We start from the raw sequence: 17,547 nt of genomic DNA, 5'->3' as shown, positions 1-17,547 counted from the left end.
AGAGCGTGCGCGGGCACGGCCTGCCTGCGGGCGGGCTCCGCGCTGGGCGTGGCGCTGCCCATCCCCGGGGGGTGCCTGGGTAGGCGGCACAGGGGGGCTCCTTGGTGGCCCCGCCACAGCCACGGGGGGGGGGGGGGGGTAGAGAGCGTCTCTGGGGTGGCCCCACCCTAGCCAGCTGGGAGCGGAGGTCTCTGGGGTTGTAACATCCCAGCCACAGGGGGGTCTCTGGGGTGGTGCCATCTCAGCGGCTGGGGGGGAGGGCGTATCTGGGGTGGCCCTGCCCTAAGCAGCAGGGGACGGGGTCTCTGAGGTGCCACTGCCTTGGTCTGGAGGGGTCGCTGGGCTGGCCCCTCCTTGGACCCATCCCCGTCTGTGGGTGAGCCTAAGGTGGCACCGCCCGTCTACGGGGAAGGGTAGGTTCTCAAGGCAACGTTGCAATCTGAGGGGCCTCGTCCGTCCCTGGGCTACCTCCCAGCTCTGCTCCCCAGCCAGCCCAAATGAGAGCCAGACACTGGGGGGCAAAAGGGACGGGAGTGACACCCCACACGGTGGCAGCCTGGAGCAGGGCCATGGGGCAAAATCGTGCTGTTGGAGGAGCATCCAAGGCTGGGACCGTGCAATTTACAGAGCGGCCTTTTACTGTGGTGCTATAGGAGGAGATCTCTAGCCTTGTGTTGGGCTATCACAGATGCACGCCAGGCTGACACGTTAGCATCCTAGGAGAGTACCCTAGTTCTGTAGTATTGGCTGAGTGACTCAGGGCAGACTGTGTTGCCAGAAGAGGGCTCCAGCTGGGCCTGGTGCAATCAAGAGATGGGTGCAGAAGCATCTGTGGAGTTCTCCCTCCCCCACCAGGCGAGGGTGGTATTCTCAGAAGAATAACCCCAGCCTAACACAGAAGAATGGGAAAAGTGTCCCTCTGGAAAGGTGACATCAGGAGAAAGCACCCCACTGTTATCCCCCAACAACCTAGCCTGCACCAACAGTCATTTTTATATTGGAATATTATTTAAAAGTTGACTAGAAAAGGATGTGAAAGTCCCCATAGCTCTGTCACAGTGAAGCAGGAAGTGGCAGCACGACTAACTCACACGTGGATGTCAGTCAGCGATAAGCATCATAGAAATGCCTATAAATAAATATTCTGAAAATGTAATCCAAAACCTACTGATTGTCTACCAGACAGTGTTCATCACTGGAACAGCAGGGGACCTAACAAAATAATCAATATCAGAGTATAAAGGCTCACACGTGATCTAGTTTCCTCACCAGAGGTCTTCAGGGTAAGGAAATGTTATGTTTCTGTGCCAGGACTATGGTAGGGGCTGTTAAATTCTTCTCATTCCCTGCTTCATGATGTCCAGACCAGCAAGACTGAGCTATGTGGTGATCAGTCTAGTGAATCCAAATGGCCTCCACCCAATAACAGATTTGGGCATTTCCTGTCAGGAAACGTTTTTCACCCACTTCACATGTGTTGTATTGAAACTGGTTTGGCTACCCTCTTGAGGGCACTGTTTATCAGGAGGACACCATGGGCCTGGGCCAACGGAGTCTCACCAGAATTCATATACAGAGATCCAGAAAGTGCTAGGAGGGCTGAAGATTATGTCCTGTGAAATGTGCGCATGGCTGGTGAAACCCAGAAGGGAGGTTTGGGGGCACATTATTGATGGGGAATGTTAATACCTCCCTTCTGGAGAGCAAGATGCTAAATACCCTGAAGGGATGATCAGGACTTTGCTCAAGACATTTATTGTTAATGACTTCAGCCATTACCACTCTGCCTCAAACCTTCCCTTTATTAGACAGGTCAAAGAATGGCTTGATGACAGTCAAACCTGGTGATTGTCTTCAAATATATTACGGGCAGTCATAAAGAGGTGATCAATTGTTCTCCATGCCTACCAAAGGTAGGACAAGAAGTAATCAGCTTAATCTGCAGCAAAGGGGATTTCGATTAGATATTAGGAAAAACTTACTAAATTAAAGGATACGTATGAATAGGCTTCTTCCAAGGGAGGTTGCGGAATCCCCATTATTGGAGGTTTTTAAGAACAAGTTGGACAAACTCCTGTCAGAGATGGTCTAGGTATACATAGTCCTGCCTTAGCATGGGGAGATGGGCGATGACCTGTTGGGGTTCCTTCCAGCACTACGTTTCTATGATTCTATGGCAGCTCAGGGTTCACCTGGATTCCTCTGTTCCTTGGCTCAGCCACTATGGTTTCAGACCTGGCTAGGGTAGGGAGGTATCCTTAGTTAATGCTCTTCCTCCTCCAATCACTGGATAAAAGTCAGCGGTCATGCTGATGTTGTTAGCTCTATCAGCAGCCTTTGACAAGATGTGGTTGACTCATGGGCTCTGGCAAGGATGGGCAGAGTTGTTCTTTAATGGCTACAGTCCTTCTGTCTGAGAGTTTTCAGAGTGTGGTGCCTGTTTATATGCCACAGAACTGCACTCCATCCCACCTCTTTTCCAATGTGTATGTGAGAGGCATATGAGACTGCAGAGCAATCCACATGTCAGTAATACTCAGTTCAATACCTTCTTTTTGCCAGATCTGGGCAGTGCTTTGCCACGGCCTGGATAAAAGTGAAAAGGGCTCATTAGGGTGGAAAAGACAGACCTGATGCTTGTTGACAGGGGAAGTAACACGCACAGTGACTGGCGGTTGGGTCTGCTCTATCTGCTGCAGGACTGTCCAGGTTCATGCTCTGTGGGTAATTTTGAGCTCCCAAGTGGCCTTGGATTCCCAGGTAGCACTGATGGCTCATTTTGCTGCCGATTACTAAGAGGCTGCAGTGTTCCTTGCTGCCATAGACTTCACCCAGCTAGCATGGCCCTTATCCCCAAAGGCTGGACTACAACTTTAATATGCTCGAAGACCATTCAGGAGCTTTAGCTAGTGCAGAACATGGGATCCTGCCAGTTTAGTGGAGTGAATTAGTGTAAGCACACTGCACCTGTGCTAGCATCGCATCTGCTTCCAGGGGCAGTTCAAGGTGTTGGTTCTAGGAGCATGGGTGGGAGAGTGTGAGGAGGGCAAGAGGCAGGAAAGCCTATTTCAGTATAACAACTTAGAATAATACTTTACCATGATCTAGCCCCTTTCTTCCAAGGAGCTCAACGCATTTTACAAATTTGAATTACATCTCAAAGGCCCTCTTAGAATTAGGTATTATACCTTCTTTACTGGGAGGAGAGGGGGAATGTTATATGGAAATTAAGTGCTTTGCCTGAATGTACCCAGTGAGTGAGAGCACTCCTGCCATCCAGCCCTGAAGTTTATTTAGCTCTGGATATGCTTTAGCCTAAAAACCAGAACACACACACAATTTATCTAACTAATCTAGCAAATCCTGAGGGGTTTGGTTAGTTTTGACTGCCTTCATTAGGGGCATGGTTGCATTTGCTACAAAAATACAAAGAATTGTTTTCAGAAAAGGTCAGTGCCCCCAGTAGGAGCAGCTATCCCCAAGCCTGGGTTTTTGGCTGGTAGGATTAAGAAGCAGCAACTGAGGTTTTGAATACATTTGGCCTTGGAGTGTTTGCGGCATGCTCTACCTTAGGAGAGGCTCTCAGAGGAGTGCTGTGTCTCTCAACTGGTATATTGATCATCTTGGAGAGGCTTATGATTATGACTCACCTGGCCTTTCAGCCCATTGTTATTTAAATTCTTTCACATTAGGAGGCAAACAATGGATGTTGATTGTTGGAAAAGTATTGATTCATCTGTCACACTGGCTCCCGGCCTGTTCTCTGCAATATCTGTCTGTCTCCTTCATCCATCTATGTCTATAGACTCCAGCTTTATCTGGACAGTGGTACAAGGTCCAGTGCAGGGGCCTGAGTGCTGCTAGTTGGACCGGTTAGTCAGCCTCACAGTTATGCAATCAACACACAGGCTTCAGTGAGCTCCATGTCCCTAATAGCCCTCTACTCAGCATCAGATTCCAGTCCCTCTCCTCAGCACAGCACCCTGGCTCTTCACTCTGTCCCCATCTGCTGGACATGCTGTGACCCCAATGCCAACTAGCAGAGGGCACGCCCTACCATAACTCACTTGAGGCCTGACATACTCATTGCCCCAACTCACTGTTGCCAGAATTTGTATATAAAAGGTGTCATGTAAGGTACCATATGCAAACTGGTGACACACTAGTCATTAATATTATTGTGCGATGCATGTACAGGTGATGTACAAAATATTATAGATGTGTACTGGAAATATGTTCCTAAAATGTCTTTGGCAGGCAATGAGTATGCCTTAGACAAATGAATGTTGTTTTGCCTGCTTGACTGTGTCTCCAAATGTAAATTAAGCAAAGTGACACCAAAGACAATGAAAACACATTTACATGGAAGGTAAACAAGGGCCATCAGGCGAGCAGGTGGAGGAGATGGCTACTTAGCAGTCACAACAGGGAATGGAAGTTGCACCCCAAGAAGCATTCCTGCCTCTTGTAACAGGGTCAGTGAGCCGGGAGATTTAAGCAGACACAGAAAGCCGTTTTGGTATCTCTCACTGGGGAGACAAAAGGGGCCAGAGCGCTTGGAATTGGAGAAAGGTGGATCCTTCAGCCAAGGGGGTTGAAGTCTCTGGGAATTGACTGTTGGTGAGAAACCTGCTCAGGCAAAGATAGTGTAACTTGCTGAAATTAAGATTTAGTCACTGATCTTTCCTAGCTCTTTCACTCTTTCTTGAAGGCACTTAACAAATATTCTTTGTTAATAAACATTCTTGTTTCATTACAAAACCATCTCAGGGTTGTGTAATAAACTACAGGGTGGGTCTCTGTCTCTCTAGATGCAGCAAACTTATGAGTGTCCAGCGAGAGGGACATGGCAGGGAGACGAGTCTGGGGAACTCGGGAGTTAGGGAGCACTGATGGGTATCTGCAAGGCAAGGTTTGGACTGGCAGAGTCCTCAAGAGAGTTTGCTGGCAGAGCAGTTGAGCTGGTGTATTGGGGAGGGCTCATAGTTGTGAGTGACCTGAACAAGATGTCAGACATGCCATCACCTGTCACTATCTCCCTTTCCCCAAATTCAGTTACACTGTATGTATTTGATCTAGGAGGGAGGAGAGAATGTGCTTTGTAAAAAATCACTTTAGACTCAAAGGGCCGACATAAGCAAGTGTCCATGGGGAGGACATTCACTGCATTTGGAACATTTTAGTTGGAACATTGCAAAATAATACTGCCTTGACAAACCTAAATGTTGGAAATACCATTCAGCAGAAGAAGACAATAAGAAGAGACCATGGCTGGAGAGAAATTCCATATATTCCATCACTGCTACAGTACTGGGAGCAAATCCTGAAATCCTTCCTCGCCTTGCAGTTGTTACACAGACAAGTTACTGTAACTAAGTGCTGTAGTTAACACAAGGATGGATAGGAGGACAGATGGGCCACAGAAGTAAAAGGTTTGAGAGCCATTTGTACATGGAACAGGAGTACTTGTGGCACCTTAGAGACTAACAAATTTATTAGAGCATAAGCTTTCGTGGGCTACTGCCCACTTCTTCGGATGCATATAGAGTGGAACATATATTGAGGAGATATATATACACACCTACAGACAGCATGAACAGGTGGGAGTTGTCTTACCAACTCTGAGAGGCCAATTAAGTAAGAGAAAAATTTTTTTTGAAGTGATAATCCAGCTAGCCCAGTACAGACAGTTTGATAAGAAATGTGAGAATACTTACAAGGGGAGATAGATTCAATGTTTGTAATGGCTCAGCCATTCCCAGTCCTTATTCAATCCTGAGTTGATTGTATCTAGTTTGCATATCAATTCCAGCTCAGCAGTCTCTTGTTGGAGTCTGTTTTTGAAGTTTTTCTGTTGTAAGATAGCCACCCGCAGGTCTGTCATTGAATGGCCAGACAGGTTAAAGTGTTCTCCCACTGGTTTTTGAGTATTATGATTCCTGATGTCAGATTTGTGTCCATTAATTCTTTTGCGTAGAGACTGTCCGGTTTGGCCAATGTACATGGCAGAGGGGCATTGCTGGCACATGATGGCATATATCACATTGGTAGATGTGCAGGTGAACGAGCCCCTGATGGTATGGCTGATGTGATTAGGTCCTATGATGATGTCACTTGAATAGATATGTGGACAGAGTTGGCATCGGGCTTTGTTACAAGGATAGGTTCCTGGGTCAGTGTTTTTATTCAGTGATGTGTGGTTGCTGGTGAGTATTTGCTTTAGGTTGGGGGGTTGTCTGTAAGCAAGGACAGGTCTGTCTCCCAAGATCTGTGAGAGTAAAGGATCATCTTTCAGGATAGGTTGTAGATCTCTGATGATGCGCTGGAGAGGTTTTAGTTGGGGGCTGAAGGTGACAGCTAGTGGTGTTCTGTTATTTTCTTTGTTGGGCCTGTCTTGTAGGAGGTGACTTCTGGGTACTCGTCTGGCTCTGTCAATCTGTTTTTTCACTTCAGCAGGTGAGTATTGTAGTTTTAAGAATGCTTGATAGAGATCTTGTAGGTGCTTGTCTCTATCTAAGGGATTGGAGCAAATGCGGTTATATCTTAGAGCTTGGCTGTAGACAATGGATCATGTGGTGTGTCCTTGAAGGAAGCTGGAGGCATGTAGGTAAGTGCAGCGGTCAGTAGGTTTCCGGTATAGGGTGGTATTTATGTGACCATCGCTTATTAGCACAGTAGTGTCCAGGAAATGGACCGCTTGTGTGGATTGATCTAGGCTGAGGTTGATGGTGGGATGGAAATTATTGAAATCATGGTGGAATTCCTCAAGGGCTTCTTTTCCATGGGTCCAGATGATGAAGATGTCATCAATGTAGCGCAAGTAGAGTAGGGGCGTTAGGGGACGAGAGCTAAGGAAGCGTTGTTCTAAGTCAGCCATAAAAATGTTGGCATACTGTGGGGCCATGCGGATACCCATAGCAGTGCCGCTGACTTGAAGGTATATATTGTCCCCAAATGTGAAATAGTTGTGGGTGAGGACTTCAAAAAAATTTTCTCTTACTTAATTGGCCTCTCAGAGTTGGTAAGACACCTCCCACCTGTTCATGCTCTCTGTATGTGTGTATATATATCTTCTCAATATATGTTCCACTCTATATGCATCCGAAGAAGTGGGCAGTAGCCCACGAAAGCTTATGCTCTAATAAATTTGTTAGTCTCTAAAGTGCCACAAGTACTCCTGTTCTTTTTGCGGATACAGACTAACACGGCTGCAACTCTGAAATTTGTACATGGGAAAGTTCTGACCCCTTGTGGCTGAAGCTGTATTGACAGACTGAGCTACAGCAAGGACTGGACTGAAGTCAGGCATGAATGTTGTATGGCTGGATGGGTACAAAAGAGATAATATTTGGATCTGCATCAGAAGCCATGGAGAAGAAGAGGATTACAAGGAAAAGTGAAGACAGGTTTATCTGTTATAACTTCACTCACTAGAATACTCCGTTACCACCAGTTTTTTTTATTTGCAACTGATTTTTCCCGGTGGTGTTCTAGATATAATAATAATTTTCTCTTATGCATATTTCTTTCATAGATATTAAAGTGCTTTACAAAAACAGCTAAACATTATTATTCCTATTTACAGGAAAACTGAGACAGTGAGCTGGTAAATGACTTACCCAAGGTCACACCAAGTCAGCGTCAAAGCCAGGACTAGACCCCACATCTCCTGACTCCTCTGTAGGCTGCTCAGTGCACTAGACCACAGCTGCTCAATTCCATTAGCTCAACGGAGTCACCAAAAGAGTAAAAAAATATGAGCACAAACTTTACACAGCAATATTTACAAAGTAATAGTGATAATATCACAAATATAAATAGTTCCTTTCATCCCAAAGAACCCCAGAGTGCTTTATAAACAGATGGAAGCCTCTTGACCCACCAGCAACATGCAGCCACCTCGGGGAGAAAATGTTGGTAGCTGTTTAATAGCACACACTCATTCTACACACACATTTAGGATAGGAAATGAAGATGCATGATCTAGTAATCTGAAACTATAGGGGCAATTTTGGAAGGCAGAATGCAATTACCCAAAGTAACATGTACTTGAACGGTCTCCCATTCAGATACTGACTATGCCTAACTCACCTTAGTCTAGGAGAGCTAACAAATTACACCACAAAAGGGAATAATTCTCTTTCCTGTTTCATAGCAAGATCTAAATGCATGCAACATTTTGTAAGAATTTAACTTAATACTGTAAATCACTTCATGCCTTGATCCAATAGCTGGTTAAATATTAGAGGTTGAACCACTCTAATCCGGCACTCCCTGGTCTGGCAACACTCGTGGTCCGGCATAAGGGCCAACTCCCTGGGTGCTCTGGGGCCTAAGCCATCTAACTCCAGGCGGTGGGTGCCCGTTCACAGATCGCCAAGCAGAGCTAGGTGCCACCCTGCTCCCTGGATTAGGCACCCATCTTCAAGAGAGGGGCAGGGCTTAGCATACACCTCTGATTGGCATCTCCTATTAGCTGGCTTCAGCAGCTCCCTGCTAAAAGTGCTGTTTTTTGTGGACCCCATTCATATGTGCCTCTCTCTTCCCATTCATTGAACAGGGAGCCTAGCTGCCTAACTTGGCTTTTTGGATCACAATGTTGTTCCTGGATTTTCTAGGTGCCATGACCCTCAACGTTGCAATGCCTAAGTGCCTTTGTCTTCGACGGGTTGACCTGGTGGCCGTAAAGCACGACTATTAAGCCTGCCCCCTGGAGCGCTCGGGGGACGACTATTAAGCCTCCCACGGACCTGCTCCGTCTCGGCTATTAAGGCCCCCGTGGTCCTCAGGACCAGTGCCCCCGGCTCAAGTCCCGTCCGGCCGCCAGGGCCCCGGAGAGGGGGGAGGAAAGGAGGTGGCCGGGCCGCACAGCAAACCGGCCACCGGGTCAACCCCAGGAATCCGACGGGTTGACCTGATGTTCCCCGAGGGGAAAGGGGGTGGCCGGAGCCTCCTCCGCCGAGGGTCGCCCTGCCCCGGGCTCAAAGTCCCGTCCGGCCACCAGGTCAACCCAGGGCTCCGGAGAGGGGAGAGGAAAGGAGGTGGCCGGACCCTCCTCTGGCGAGGGTCGCCCTGCCCACCTCCTCCGGCGGCCGGACCCTCCTCTGGCGAGGGTCGCCCTGCCCGCCTTCCCCCCCGGGGAGGGAAGCACCACCCCGCACCCCGCAGCCAGGGCTGGTGGCTTTCCCTTCCTGCCGGAGGGGTTGGGAGAAGAGACAAAGTCTTGTGTCAAAGGCTGACTTTCAATAGATCGCAGCGAGGTAGCTGCTCTGCTACGCACGAAACCCTGACCCAGAAAGTGCCTTTGTGGATCACACCCCTTAGGTGCCTAAGTGACTTTTAAAAATGGGACGTAGCCACCTAAATCACGTAGGCCTCAGTGCTGAGCAGAGAAATGCCTAAATACCACTGAAAATCTGGGCCTTGGCCTCTTTGTGTCTCAGTTTCCCCATCTATAAAGGAGGGATAATCACAAAGTGTTTACCTATTGGGATATTTTGAGAGTTAATTAATCAATCTCTGTCAGGTGTACTGAGCTCCTCAAATGAAATGAGCTCTAGAAAAGCAGAGAACACATAATTTAATACAAAAATCTGCACCCACTTCACAACCATGATCAGTGCCCAGTTTGCAATTTTACAATAGGTGCTTGGAAAGTATTTGGATCCAAACATCTAGCTCGATGAATACAGACATTTACCACTAGATGTCACCTCTTCCCAGCAAATTTTGTCTGGGCCAAGGAACTGGATTAAGGATTGAGAATGAAACAAATAAGTGGAACAGATGGTCTGGTAACAGCTCCTACTGTTTTTATGAATGGAGGCCATCTTTGGATGACATCACTCTTGACTCCACCCTTACTCTACAGCTTTCTTGTACATTTCAGGTGCTTCTGCTTTGCAAGGGGCTAATGCACTGGAGGCTGTTGAGCTTGAAACAGGAAAGCAGCATAAGCAGACAGCACACTGGTAAAGGGACAGCAGCTCATCATCTGTAAGAGTCAGCAGAGCCTTGGGGTGGTGAGTAGCAAAGAGTTATTAAAGTGCTACTGTTAGTGGCTGGAAAATCTTTGTATTTTTTTCTCCCTGTGGAACCAAAATTGTGTTTCCATTTACATTGGGACAGATCCAGTGTAACTCCATCAAAGTCAGTGGAGTTATGTCAGGGTTAACCCACTGTAACGGAGCACACAGCTGGCCTCTACATCTGCAAAACGGCTTCTGACTGTGACTTATCCTTTCCTAACTCAAAGAGCAAATAGAGATTACTCTCTCACTCCTGTTCCATATTATGTGATGGGGAAGTCTCTGGTAAGCCTATTTGTCATCATTATAAATGCCTTACTTTGGATTCAGCAGATTTTATTACCAGGATAAGGCTTTGTATATTCCATGCTGGTAATTTCTATGGCTTCTTTACTCTGACCATTTAATTTTCCACCAATAAATCTTAACAATCTGAAATTAGTTTATGGATCACATTTTCACTGAAGGACTGTTCCATTCAGAGGACTGTTCCACTGACCACAGGCTACTCTGCTGGGTCCCCCTCCCCCCAAAAAAGTAAAAATGACTAAATAAATCTTTGTTTTCCATTTGACTTTGTCTGACAGCACTAATGTTTAAACAAAAAAATTACCACTAAGTCCACTGAATGAGTTAAACCCTCTCCAGGGCAAAGTTCTGCTCCTTTAAACCAGCTGTCGCACCTCCCTCTCTGCAACTTCTCTACTCCCAGAAACTCAGGACATGCAATGTAGCAGGCAGAAAAGAAACAGACCCTGAGAAATGTAAAGTGCTCTCTGAAAGAATCATTTAACTCACGCTCTTTAGGTTTCTAAATATTTCAGTACTTGTGTTATTGATGACTGGGGAGCCTGGGCAGACAAAACCAATACTGCCTTTCGAAAGGGAGGGATGTTTCAACATTGTCTTTTTGTAAGATTTCATTTGAACAATGGACCAATATAATAATTACTTGCACTTATATGTTTATAGATAGAAAAGGATCCCAAAGCACTTTGCAAATTTAAACGAAAACTGTGTACCCAGAGATTATTTACCCACCCCTGATATGACACCTCCTGCTGGGGTGGAGCACAGCAGTAGTCTGATGATACTGTATTCAGAAATGCTACCCAGCCGTCTGGGATATTGCTTAAAAGATACCAAGTCCAATGGAAACTGTAGGGGGATTCAGAGTAGCAGCCGTGTTAGTCTGTATCCGCAAAAAGAACAGGAGTACTTGTGGCACCTTAGAGACTAACAAATTTATTAGAGCATAAGCTTTCGTGGACTATATGCATCCGAAGAAGTGGGCTGTAGTCCACGAAAGCTTATGCTCTAATAAATTTGTTAGTCTCCACGGTGCCACAAGTACTCCTGTTCTTTTTGTAGGGGGATTGTCAGTCGGCAGAATATAGCTGGCCAGAAATCTCAGGCTGTTGCCAGGACTCAGCTTAGTTTGCGATCTCTCGGTGTTGTATCACTGCATGGGTGTGTGGCTGGAATCTAGCTGGCTGCTGGTGAGCAGCATGGAATCTTTGTTGAGCTAGGGGCCAGCATAGCCTTGTTGCTAGCTTAGTGTCCAGAGAGGTCATGTTATCATGGCCCAGAAAGGATAGCAGGAGTTTTTATATATATATATATAATGTGTGTGTATATACATACACACACACATTTGAGACACAGAAATATAGGCTGGGACATTCAAAGGGGCCCAAATCCCATTAACTAACTCCCTTAGGCCCCTTGAAGTTCCACCCACAGGACTTTAGAGCAGAGATCAGACTTTGTCAGATTTTCCTACAGGCCAGGTTTATCCAATCCATTAAAGAAATAAATGAGAGTGTGTATACCAGGTGGAAGAGGTGGATGAGGCTTTTTTTAAGCAACTAACAAAATCATCCAAAGCCCAAGATTTGGTGGTGATGGGGGACTTCAACTATCCGGATATATGTTGGGAAAATAACACAGCGTGGCACAGACTATCCAACAAATTCTTGGACTGCATTGCAGATAACTTTTTATTTCAGAAGGTTGAAAAAGCTACTGGGGGGAAGCTGTTCTAGACTTGATTTTAACAAATAGGGAGGAACTCGTTGAGAATTTGAAAGTAGAAGGCAGCCTGGGTGAAAGTGATCATGAAATCATAGAGTTTGCAATTCTAAGGAAGGGTAGAAGGGAGAACAGCAAAATAGAGACAATGGATTTCAGGAAGGCAGATTTTGGTAAGCTCAGAGAGCTGATAGGTAAGGTCCCATGGGAATCAAGACCACCTTGGCTTAACCATGAGATCTTGCATGATCTAAAAAATAAAAAGGAGTCTCATAAAAAATGGAAACTAAGACAGATTACAAAGGATGAATATAGGCAAACAACACAGGAATGCAGGGGCAAGATTAGAAAGGCAAAGGCACAAAATGAGCTCAAACTGGCTACAGGAATAAAGGGAAACAAGAAGACTTTTTATCAATACATTAGAAGCAAGAGGAAGACCAAAGACAGGGTAGGCCCACTGCTTAGTGAAGAGGGAGAAACAGTAACAGGAAACTTGGAAATGGCAGAGATGCTTAATGACTTCTTTGTTTCGGTCTTCACCGAGAAGTCTGAAGGAATGCCTAATATAGTGAATACTAATGGGAAGGGGGTAGGTTTAGCAGATAAAATAAAAAAAGAACAAGTTAAAAATCACTTAGAAAAGTTATATGCCTGCAAGTCATCAGGGCCTGATGAAATGCATCCTAGAATACTCAAGGAGCTAATAGAGGAGGTATCTGAGCCTCTAGCTATTATCTTTGGAAAATCATGGGAGACGGGAGAGATTCCAGAAGACTGGAAAAGGGCAAATATAGTGCCCATCTATAAAAAGGGAAATAAAAACAACCCAGGAAACTACAGACCAGTTAGTTTAACTTCTGTGCCAGGGAAGATAATGGAGCAAGTAATTAAGGAAATCATCTGCAAACACTTGGAAGGTGGTAAGGTGATAGGGAAGAGCCAGCATGGATTTGTAAAGAACAAATCATGTCAAACCAATCTGATAGCTTTCTTCGATAGGATAACGAGTCTTGTGGATAAGGGAGAAGCGTGGATGTGGTATACCTAGACTTTAGTAAGGCATTTGATACGGTCTTGCATGATATTCTTATCGATAAACTAGGCAAATACAATTTAGATGGGGCTACTATAAGGTGGGTGCATAACTGGCTGGATAACCGTACTCAGAGAGTTGTTATTAATGGTTCCCAATCCTGCTGGAAAGGCATAACGAGTGGGGTACCGCAGGGGTCTGTTTTGGGACAGGCTCTGTTCAATATCTTCATCAACGACTGAGATATTGGCATAGAAAGTACGCTTATTAAGTTTGCGGATGATACCAAACTGGGAGGGATTGCAACTGCTTTGGAGGACAGGGTCATAATTCAAAATGATCTGGACAAATTGGAGAAATGGTCTGAGTTAAACAGGATGAAGTTTAACAAAGACAAATGCAAAGTGCTCCACTTAGGAAGAAAAAATCAGTTTCACACATACAGAATGGGAAGAGACTGTCTAGGAAGGAGTACGGCAGAAAGGGATCTAGGGGTTATAGTGGACCACAAGCTAAATATGAGTCAACAGTGTGATGCTGTTGCAAAAAAAGCAAACATGATTCTGGGATGTATTAACAGGTGTGTTGTGAGCAAGACACGAGAAGTCATTCTTCCGCTCTACTCTGCTCTGTTTAGGCCTCAGCTGGAGTATTGTGTCCAGTTCTGGGCACCGCATTTCAAAAAAGATGTGGAGAAATTGAAAAGGGTCCAGAGAAGAGCAACAAGAATGATTAAAGGTCTTGAAAACATGACCTATGAAGGAAGGCTGAAGGAATTGGGTTTGTTTAGTTTGGAAAAGAGAAGACTGAGAGGGGACATGATAGCAGTTTTCAGGTATGTAAAAGAGTGTCATAAGAAGGAGGGAGAAAACTTGTTCACCTTAGCCTCTAAGGATAGAGCAAGAAGCAATGGGCTTAAACTGCAGCAAGGGAGGTCTAGGTTGGACATTAGGAAAAAGTTCCTAACTGTCAGGGTGTTTAAACACTGGAATAAATTACCTAGGGAGGTTGTGGAATCTCCATCTCTGGAGATATTTAAGAGTAGGTTAGATAAATGTCTATCAGGGATGGTCTAGACAGTATTTAGTCCTGCCATGCGGGCAGGGGACTGGACTCGATGACCTCTCGAAGTCCCTTCCAGTCCTAGAATCTATGAAGCTATGAATCTATACAGGTTGTAGAGCCTTGCTTATTGTCTGTAGCTATTCCTTATTGATCTAACTTTAGTGCAAGCATCGCAGAGATACAAACACAGTTATTATTCATTAGCTCGAGATGGGGGAATGTGGCGGACCAGGAGTTATCAGTTTCATTAGAAACACTAGGCCAAATACCCTGCTCTAATTTCATTGCAGCCAGTGGAGATGAGAGAGAGTTGAGTTGAGCAGGGAACCTGTAAAGATATAAAACTGGCCTGCAAGCCTTCTCCAAAATGCCACAGCCTGTCCTGTTCATGGAGGTGGCTGAACCATACCTGTTCTGTACATGAGAGGACTTCACGCTACAGGGCTGTCCATTGTACTCCTTTCGCCAGCACCAAGCTCACACATAAAGAATAACAGCTGAGCTCATTAGAGCAGGAGCCACAACAGAGCTCCCTAGGAATGGTCGTCTCTGCACAGAAAGCAGGGACGAGAGCCAACGGGACGCACTTACTGACGGATACTAAAGCAGGCGAGTGCTCCTGGCCTCCTTGCTTCCATCCGTGCTCCTGTGACACCCTCTCCAGGATTGTTTACAGCAAGAAGGAAGATTTATTGCCAATCTTGGCTACTGCCCCATGGGAGCTGCCTCTTCCTCTAGAAACAGCCCAGCCCACACTCTTGCTGGAATTACAGCGAGGACCTCTCCGGGGAGCGCAGAATGACCGGTGCTTTTACAAAACCTGGGATCCCAGGCACAGACCTGGTGCTGAAAAAGTGAGCGAGGCAAAGACAGACAGCTGAGGAATCAGCTGAGTAGCTCCACACATCCCAGCTGGAGCTGGGAAGGCTTTTAAACTAGGGTGGGGGAGGGAGAAGAGAAGCTTTGGGAAAGATGCAGCCAGTCCTTCCCCACATGCATGTATTTAGGCAACATTCTTAACTGGGGTAATGACCTGCTGTGACATAGCTCCTGAGAGGGGCAGGACAGAACCCCAGACCAGAGAGGGGGAAAAAGAGTTTATTCTGTTCCAGGAATTCCCAGGCCTAGCTTTGAGCCCTTTCTCCTCTTCAGTTTCCTAAATGACCCACATTTGCTCTCCCAAATGCCTTTGTTCTGAGTGCCTTTCATCAACAGAGTTCACAGGACTTGATAGTATCATTACCCCTCTTCCACAGCTAGGGAAACTGAGACAAAGTGACTTGCCTGAGGTTGCAGAGCTGGGAACAGAACACTCTTTAACTCATTGGGGGGGGGAGGGCTGGTTCTCACTCCAGAGCCCTTTCCATTGGGTCATGCTGCCTCTCTAAATATCCCCACAGATCATAACAATCATGAGCACAAACAAACAGACCCCTGGACCCACTGGTACCTGGCTAGCAAGGTGTTAGGGTGGTGTATCAGTACCATAGATGCGATGGCTGCCACACTGGGAACTCAACTGAGAACCTCGAGAACTAAAAGCAGGAGTCTCTACAGATAGAGTTAAAGAGCCTGGCTCTGTAGCTAGGGATTGTGACTGATCCGTATCCTCTGTAGAGGAGACAGAGATGAACACATTGACCAATGGGTTGCATGGACACATGCTCATGTGACTGTGCTGTATCCATCCTCAGTCATTCCCTGTATACCCAGACCCAGCTGACAGCCCACTCACACCCACTGTGCCACTCACTCATACCCGTGCACTGGGCCGACACTATTTTATTTGCATGACATGGGACACAATTATTGCTCATGGCGAATAAAGTCTAATCGTGTGCCTGCCCAGGATATGACTTCACAGAAACAATGCGCTTCAAAAACACCTGGCCATCAGCTGTGATTCTTCATGTCTAACTCACTGGCAGGCTGCCATGTATTGTGTGGTTGCTTCGCCACCTCCTTCACGTCTCCCGGCATCAGGCTCAAGTTTATTTCCTCACTTTCCAGGGGGAGATTTCTGATGTCAGATAACGTGAGGAAGTCTCTTTCCCAGAGCTTTTAATGCGGTGAACAGCCGGGTAGACAATGGCTTTCGGTTTCAGTCTCTCCTGAGTCATGTTGAGAACAGAACTGTACCACATGCGATGCACCTGCGTAGTGTACCACTACCTGAATGCTGTAACCACACCCACACCCCAGCCTGTGCCTATCCGCTCTCATTCACACATGCACACTCACTCAGACATAAAGGGCCAGAGCATCCCTGGCACGCTGAGCTCTTTCAAAAAGGCTGGCCTAGCCTGCACTGCAGAAAACAAGGATGGGTCAGTGGCTAGAGAGCCAGCCTGGGCTGTGGGAGACCTGATCTTGAATCCCTGCTCCGCCACAGACGCCCGTGTGTTCTTGAGCATATCACCTAAGGTATGTCTACATTGGTTCTGAAGAGGTCATTCCCAGCTGGTGCAGACATTTGGATGGAGTTAGTGAACTAAAAACAGCAGTGTAGTCACAGCGAAGTGAGCAGCAGCACTGGCTAGCTGCCCCAAGGCCAATCTCATCTGAAATCCCGGGGCTAACTCGCCCAGAGTTAGCACTGGTGTGGCGACCCTAGCTGGAAATTACACCTCTAGCTCCACGGTAGACATACTCCTAGTCTTGATCTCAGTTCCCATCTTTACTAGCACTTCTCTACTGCACAGGAGTGTCGTGGGGATAATTAGATACTGAGGCACCCTGATACTACAGTGACAGGGAGACAAAAGCCCCTTAGATAGATACCACATACACACATCAGGTTGGCCCCACACACCCCGGCCCTGGCTACACTATTGCTCACTCCAGTGCAAGTGAGATGATGTATCATTTGTGTTGGGAGCTTTTATACAGACACGCCTCCTGGACTCTCAGCACTCTTTGATTAACCCCATCTTTGCTAGATTCATTCAGGTTTGACTGATATGGTGTTAAATGGCTGGGGACACGGGAGCCTTCTTTGCCTTAAAATGTGGCCGCAGTCAGAAATGTGACCCTGCAAAGGACACTGGGGGCTCCAGGTTTATTTTCCTCTCATCAGCTCAATTTGCCCTCCCCCCTGACAAATTTTCCTTGGGTTTCAGCTCATCACCAGGATCACCAGGGTGCAGGGCCCCTACATGGGGCTGAATGAATGGCCAGCTGGGGCCAAAGGCATGGTGTGCATCTGCCTCTCAGCCATTCACTAATCCCCAGGAGATTAGACAGGCCAAATCCAGTGCTCCTGGCTCAGGAAAATTCCCATGGCCTTTTATTGCAGGGCTGCAGAGGAACCACCTAAGGCAAAAACCAAGCAAGATCTCTTTCTTAACTTTTTATTAAACTACAGAGCCTCTCCTTCCCTGGCTCAAA

At 46.5% G+C, this 17,547-nt stretch overlaps 1 protein-coding gene across 3 annotated transcripts in view; it reads left to right on the top strand.

Moving 5' to 3' along the window:
• Window positions 1–9,845: 9,845 nt before the first annotated feature.
• The window catches only part of LOC117880906 (semaphorin-3D-like), a 44,899-nt gene continuing 37,197 nt past the window's right edge, over window positions 9,846–17,547 (top strand). For all 3 annotated transcript variants that reach the window (XM_034777493.1, XM_034777492.1, XM_034777491.1), the window contains exon 1: window positions 9,846–10,022. The gene's annotated coding sequence lies outside the window, so the exon portion shown is untranslated. The remainder of the gene's footprint in view (window positions 10,023–17,547) is intronic.

This window comes from Trachemys scripta, chromosome 7 (assembly GCF_013100865.1).
Source record: "Trachemys scripta elegans isolate TJP31775 chromosome 7, CAS_Tse_1.0, whole genome shotgun sequence".
NCBI classification, from domain to species: domain Eukaryota; kingdom Metazoa; phylum Chordata; order Testudines; family Emydidae; genus Trachemys; species Trachemys scripta.
Note: the sequence above shows the minus strand (reverse complement) of the source record. Positions and strands in the feature narration are given on the sequence as shown.